The sequence below is a fragment of the Salvelinus namaycush genome, chromosome 9, assembly GCF_016432855.1.
Source record: "Salvelinus namaycush isolate Seneca chromosome 9, SaNama_1.0, whole genome shotgun sequence".
Taxonomy (NCBI): Eukaryota; Metazoa; Chordata; class Actinopteri; order Salmoniformes; family Salmonidae; genus Salvelinus; species Salvelinus namaycush.
Window position 1 is genome coordinate 33,334,299 of NC_052315.1, and position 6,958 is coordinate 33,341,256.

Consider the following 6,958-nt stretch of genomic DNA (forward strand, 5'->3'; position numbering starts at 1 on the left):
AGGCCCAGTGGGCACAAGTGTGACAGTATGGGTGTGAACAGCCTTTGCAGATGTATTTCTTACACCTGCAGCACGCGGTGTGTGTCTTGGCGTCCTTCTTGGGTGGGCAGAGCTGACACCTCTTCCTCTTACTCGCCTCCAGCCGGGCAGCCGGGGCTGGGTCGGAGGCGGCGGCCGGGCCGACGGCTCGCTCAAGGGCTTGCGGACGAGCCTCGGCGGATACACGCTCGCCCCGTATGACTTTGACAAGTGCTGAGGCGGCTTCGGTGCGGGGGAGACGCTGCCTTCTTTGGATCAAGGGCTTCACGAGCGCCTTTCCGAGCTGCTCCAGGAACACCCTCCTCTTGTTCCGCTTCCCGGGCATCCAGTCGGGGTTGATCTCTCGCCATATGACAAAGGCGTTGTAGGAGGACACGTCGAGGATGTTGTGGAAGATGACCAGGGGCCAGCGGGCGGTCATCCGTCTGCAGCTGTAGGTGCCGACCACCTTGTCTAGGTTGTCCACGCCGCCCTTGTTGCAGTTGTAGTCTAGGATGAGGGCCGGCTTCCGGTCTCGGCGATCGCTAACGTCGGGCTCCGCGTGCCGCGTGCTCAGAAGCAGCACGTTCTTATTTCTCTTTGCCAGGTAGGACACTAGAGTGGCGGTGGGCGTGAAGGCGAACCTGGAGGACGAGACCTGTCTGTCCTTGGACTGGAGCAGCGCGGGAGGGAGCTCGGGCTTGTTCTTTCGCACCGTGCCCACCATGGTGAGGTTCCTCTCGAGGAGCCGCTGCCCGAGTTCGTAGGAGGTGAAGAAATTGTCACACGTGACGTTGTGACCGCCCGGCAGTCCCTCGGTCAGATCGAGGACGACGCGCGCGCCCTGGTTCTTCTCGGGGCCTCCGCCGGCCGCCTTGCCGGTGTACACTTGCATCTTCCAAGCGTAGCTGGACTTGGCGTCGCAGGCCACCCACGACTTGATGCCGTATTTGGCCGGCTTGCTGGGAATGTACTGTCGGAAAGGACAGCGTCCTTTCGGCGAGGGAGAGGGGAGGGAGAGGAGAGGGAGAGGAGATTAGCAGAGTCATACACAGATACATAGACTGCCCGTGCTCTCTACGCTACACGTACAAACACAGATACCAGCGTCATCGTTACCGGCTCACCATCGGGGCGCACTGCGTTTACGTTACACGCAGCCGCCTCCGCCGCCCGTGCTACTGCCGATTGCTACTACTGCCGATTGCTACTACTGCCCGTGCTACTACTGCCCGTGCTACTACTGCCCGTGCTCCACGTTGCTACTCTTGCCGATTGCTACTACTGCCCGTGCTACTACTGCCCGTGCTCTCTATGCTACACGTACATAGACAGATACATTGACTGCCCGTGCTCTACGCTACACGTACAAACACAGATACATAGACTGCCCGTGCTCTCTACGCTACACGTACAAACACAGATACATAGACTGCCCGTGCTCTCTACGCTACGCGTACGTACACAGATGCATAGACGGTACCTCTGAACGGGACCAGTTGTTCGTCCACCGTCACTTCGGGCCCCGGGTTGTAGAGGGCCTGCAGCCGCTCCTCCCACAGGTCCCACACCTCTCTCACGGCCGCCAGTCTGTCGGTGGCGAGTCTCGCGGGTCTCGACTGGCGGTCGTCGAATCGCAGCAGCCTCGAGTACTTGTGAAACGCCTTGAGCGGCATGGTGGCGCGGAACACGGTCCTGCCGCTCTCGGCGTCCCACAGGCTGGCCGCGGCCTCGCCTCGGGACCTGTAGACGCCGGCTAGGATCAGCAGCCCTACGTAGGCGCGCAGGTCGGTGGAGTCCATGGGTCGCCAGCCGTCGCCGTATTTTCTCACCCCCTGCAGATTCGTCATGTCCACGATGATCCTTTCTATCGCCGGTGTGACAAACAGACGGAAGGCGGACGCGATGTCGAGCGCTCGCGACGCGGCGTAGGCCGTGGGGCCCGGCGTCACGGCGGGGCAGGGCGGGCGGATGGCGCGGGGCCGGTCCGGGCCGCGATAGGCCACGGAGGACCATTTGATTTTGCCGTTTTTTGACAGCAACGTCTCCCTTTCTGGCTCTGGCTCTCTGGCTCTGTCTCGCTCTCGCTCTCTGTCTCTGGCTCGCTCTCTGTCTGGCTCTCTGTCTCGCTCTCGGCCAGCGGCCGCGTCTCCCTCTCGCTCTCCCTCCGGCTCTTCCTCCGAAGAGGAGCACGACCGCGAGGCCGAGTCGTCTTCTAGTCTCTGCGTCGCGCTCGGGGTTGTATTCCTCACCGTCTTCATCTTCCGAAACGTCCTCCTCTTCGGAATCGCAGTAGTCTTCTTCGTCTTCTTGGTCGACCTGGAGGATATCTGTTCCAGGACCTGAGCCGCGCTGAAACCGGGACTGCGAGGCGTCGTAGGCGGAGGCAACACGCTCGGCGGGGTCGTATTCCTCGTCGTCGTCCTCGTCGTCGTCCTCATCTTCTTCTTCTTCTTCTTCTTCTTCTTCTTCTTGTTCTTCTTGTTCTTGTTCTTCTTCTTCTTCTTCTTCTTCTTGACAATATTAGTAGGCTCTCTACGCCCTGCTTACTGTCGTAGGCGGAGGGCTCACGCTCGGCGGGGTCTTTTCTCCTCTTCGTCGTCCTCTTCCTCATCTTCTTTCTTCTTCTTCTTCTTCTTCTTCTTCTTCTTCTTCTTCTTCTTCTTCCTGACAATATTAGTAGCCTCTCTACGCCCTGCTTACGGTGGCCCGTGAATGGGACGAGGCACGCGAATGGACGAGGCGCGTGGTCGGCCCTGCCTGCTCCTTCGGCCCTTCGGCCCCTTCGGTCCCATCCGGACGCTCGGCTGGCCTCCCCGTGTTATAGCACCGAGGTCGTGCACTGAGTTGTTGGGACAACACTGGTCCCTGCCGGGGTCACTCAGACCCGGCCCAGACAGAGGGAAACAACTCCTAACACAGGCCCCGGGTCACTCCGACCCAGCTCAAAGACAGGGGTAGGAGGGTTACAACATACACCTTGCTAACGCTGCCGGTCACTCTGACCCAAGCCCCCGGGACAGAGGGGAACAACTCATAACGCAGGGCCTACAACAGGGCCCGGGTCACTGTGACCCGGCCCAGACAGGGGTAGGAGGGTTACAACATACACCTTGCTAACGCTGCCAGAGTCTCTCTAACCCACACAGACACTGGGAATCGACTCGTAACGCGGGCCGGGGGTAACTCTGACCCGCCGAGGCAAGGGGAAGGTTGTGTAACAACAGCCATACCCGAAAGGCACAATTTCCACAACCAAGGGAAAGTAGTTTGTAGGGGGGCGTTTTTAGATTCGATATCCAAACTCACACGGGGCCCAAGGCCCGATGGTCTCTGACCCACACAGACACGGGGGAAGTGACAGGTAACGCTGCCGGGGTCACTCTGACCCCTCTGACGTCACTATGACCCCGCCCACACAGGGGCAGGGGCAGAGGGTTACAACATACACCTTGCTAACGCCACCGGGTCACTCTGACCCTCTGACGTCACTATGACCCCGCCCACACAGGGCAGGAGGGTTACAACATACACCTTGCTAACGCTGCCGGGGTCACTCCGACCCACACACAGACACCGGCAATCAACTCGGAACTGCCCGGGGTCGCTCTGACCCGCCGAGACAACGGGAGGGTTATATATTTTGTCTTGCCCATTCACCCTCTGAATAGTACACATACACAATCCATGTCTCAATTGTATCAAGGCTTAAAAATCCTTCTTCAACATGTCTCCCCCCCTTCATCTACACTGATTGAAGTGGATTTAACTGGTGACATCAGTAAGGGATCATAGTTTTCACCTGGATTCACATGGTCATGGAAAGAGCAGGTGTTCCTAATGTTTTGTACACTAAGTGTAGTTGGCAGCACAGTTGGAAGAAAATAACAGGGTGAAACTATGACCCAGTGAACATTTAGCCTTTAGAAAGCCTGTCATATCACAAGTGTTGTAGAAACCCTGGCTGGCCTTGGTGTGAAAACAGTCAACAATCCACCTGAAAACACAGCACAAAAATCTCTTTAAACAACTCCCTCAATCACTGATTCAAGTGATTGAATCTCAGTGCCTCTCCTTGATAAAAACACAGAGAAGTCCCTGGTGTACTTCCCTGGAATCACAATGGTTGACTTTGGTTGTGCTTGGAATTGCTTTATGACCGATAACCAGCATTTGTCTCATATGGAGAGACAGAGTTGACCTTGGTGCTGTTCTGGTTTTCTTTGAACCCGTTACTGTTTACGGAGGTTGAAGTGTCAACATCGGCTGTCCCTCTGATATATTTCATTGTTATGGCAACAATACCCTGTCATGGCCAGCCCAATCTCCAGACCTGAACGCCAGTGAAACATCTGGAATGTGATCAAGAGGAAGACGGATGGTCACAAGCCATCAAACAAAGCCGAGCTGCTTGAATTTTTCCGCCAGGAGTGGCATAAAGTCACCCAACGTCAATGTGAAAGACTGGTGGAGAGCATGCCAAGACTCATGAAAGATATGATTGAAAATCAGGGTTATTCCGCCAAATATTGATTTCTGAACTCTTCCTAAGTTAAAACATTAGTATTGTGTTGTTTAAAAATAAATATAAACTTATTTTCTTAGTATTTTTCGAGGTCTGATAACACTGCATCTTTTTTGTTATTTTGACCAGTTGTCATTTTCAGCTCTTTCCAGCTACAACAGTCATTTACAACATTAACAATGTCTACACTGTATTTCTGATCGATTTAATGTTATTTTAATGGACAAATTCTTTTTGTTTTTCTTTCAAAAACAAGGACATTTCTAAGTGACCCCAAACGTTTGAACGGTAGTGTATAGACACACACATTGCTTTAGTCTGATGTGATGGTGTCACGTTCCTGACCTGTTTTCCATTGTTTTTGTATGTGTTTAGTTGGTCAGGGCGTGAGTTGGGGTGGGCATTCTATGTTATGTGTTTCTATGTTGGGTTAAATGTGTTGCCTGATATGGTTCTCAATTAGAGGCAGGTGTTTGACGTTTCCGCTGATTGAGAACCATATTAAGGTAGGCTGTTCTCACTGTTTGTTTGTGGGTGATTGTCGCTGTGTCTGTGTTTTGTTGCACCACACGGTACTGTCTCGTTCGTTCATTCGTTTTCCCTGTTCGTGCGTTCTTCGTTTTATGTAGTTCTCATGTTCAGGTCTGTTTAACGTCGTTTGTTGTTTTATAGTTTATTCAAGTGTATTTCGTGTCAGTGTTCGTCTTGCCAATTAAATTCATTATGTATTCATCACCTGCGCCTTGGTCCACTCATTGTCCTCAAGACGATCGTTACAGATGGCTCCACCTTACATCTTTTTTTATTCTTGAATATACAGCTCTGGAAAAAATTAAGAGACCACTGAAAAATGATCAAATATTTTGGGGGATTTCTTTATGTGAAAAATATGTAACATTTTATGAATTTCGCTAACTGTAACATAATACCATTGTGGATACCATTTGTATATATCTGCATCCAGTATGAAGGAAGTTAGAGGTCGTTTCTTCTTCCAATTAACTGTGGGGAGGTCAAAATAATAAAACTGTCTACCAAATCTATTAATTTAAAAATATTTCTTACTTGTACATTCCATTATCATTCACCTGCTAACGTATGATGGGGGTCCCTTGGTCGCCGGTTTGTCTGGGCAGAGGTCCCTGAGCAAGAAAAGTTTTAAAAGTTTTAAAACCCCTGATCTAAGATATCAATATATTGAACAAAAATATAAACGCAACATGCAACAATTTCAAAGATTTTTACTGAGTTACAGTTTAGGGAAAACATTCATTAGGCTCTAATCTATGGATTTCACATGACTGGGAATACAGATATGCATCTGTTTGTCACAGATACCTTAAAGAAAAGGTAGGGGCATGGACCAGAAAACCAGTCAGTATCTGGTGTGTCCACCATTTGCCTCAAGCAGCGCAACACATCTCCTTAGCATAGAGTTAATCAGGCTGTTGATTGTGGCCTGTGGAATGTTGTCCCACTCCTCTTTATTAGCTGTGTGAAGTTGCTGGATATTGGTGGGACCTTGAACACGCTGTTGTACATGTCGATTCAGAGCATCCCAAACATGCTCAATGGGTGACACGTCTGCGAGTATTCAGGGCATGGACGAACTGGGACATTTCAGCTTCCAGGAGTTGTGTACAGATCCTTGCGACATGCATTATCATGCTGAAACATGAGGTGATGCCAGCGGATGAATGGCACGACAATAGGCCTCAGAATCTTTACCAGAGCTAGAACTCTGCCAGAGAAGGTTAGCAGTGTCACATCTGGTGGCTTATCCATTGAAAAAGTGCCATCCTACAAATACCTAGGTATTTGGTTGGATGACAAGTTGTCCTGTAAAGTTAATGTGGATAATCTTGTGACAAAGCTTAAATTGAAATTGGGTTTTTATTCTCATAATAAGGCTTGCTTCCCGATTATGGCTAGAAAGAAGCTTGTTCGGGCCACTTTTCTCTCTGTAATTGATTATGGTGACTTGTTGTATATGCCTGCAGCCTCCTCTGTCTTACAGAGACTGGACTCTGTTTATCATGCATCCTTGCGCTTTATTACAAATGTCAAGTCACTCACCCACCATTGCACCTTGTACCAAATGGTGGGTTGGACCTCACTTTATATGCGCAGAAAGATACATTTGTATGTGTTCATCTACAAAGCCCTTTTAGGTAAACTCCCTCTGTAGTCTGGTCTCCTTCACCACCAGCAGTTACCATACCCGGTCTGCTAGGTGGTTGCTACTTAAAGTCTCCAGGACATTCAAGGTATTAGGCAAGAGTGCCTTCTCTTCTTGAGAATGCTGTTTAATCAATTTCTTGATATGCCAGACCTGTCAGGTGGATGGATTATCTTGGCAAAGGATACATGCTCACTGATAGGGATGCAAACAAATTTGTGCACAAACTTTGAGAG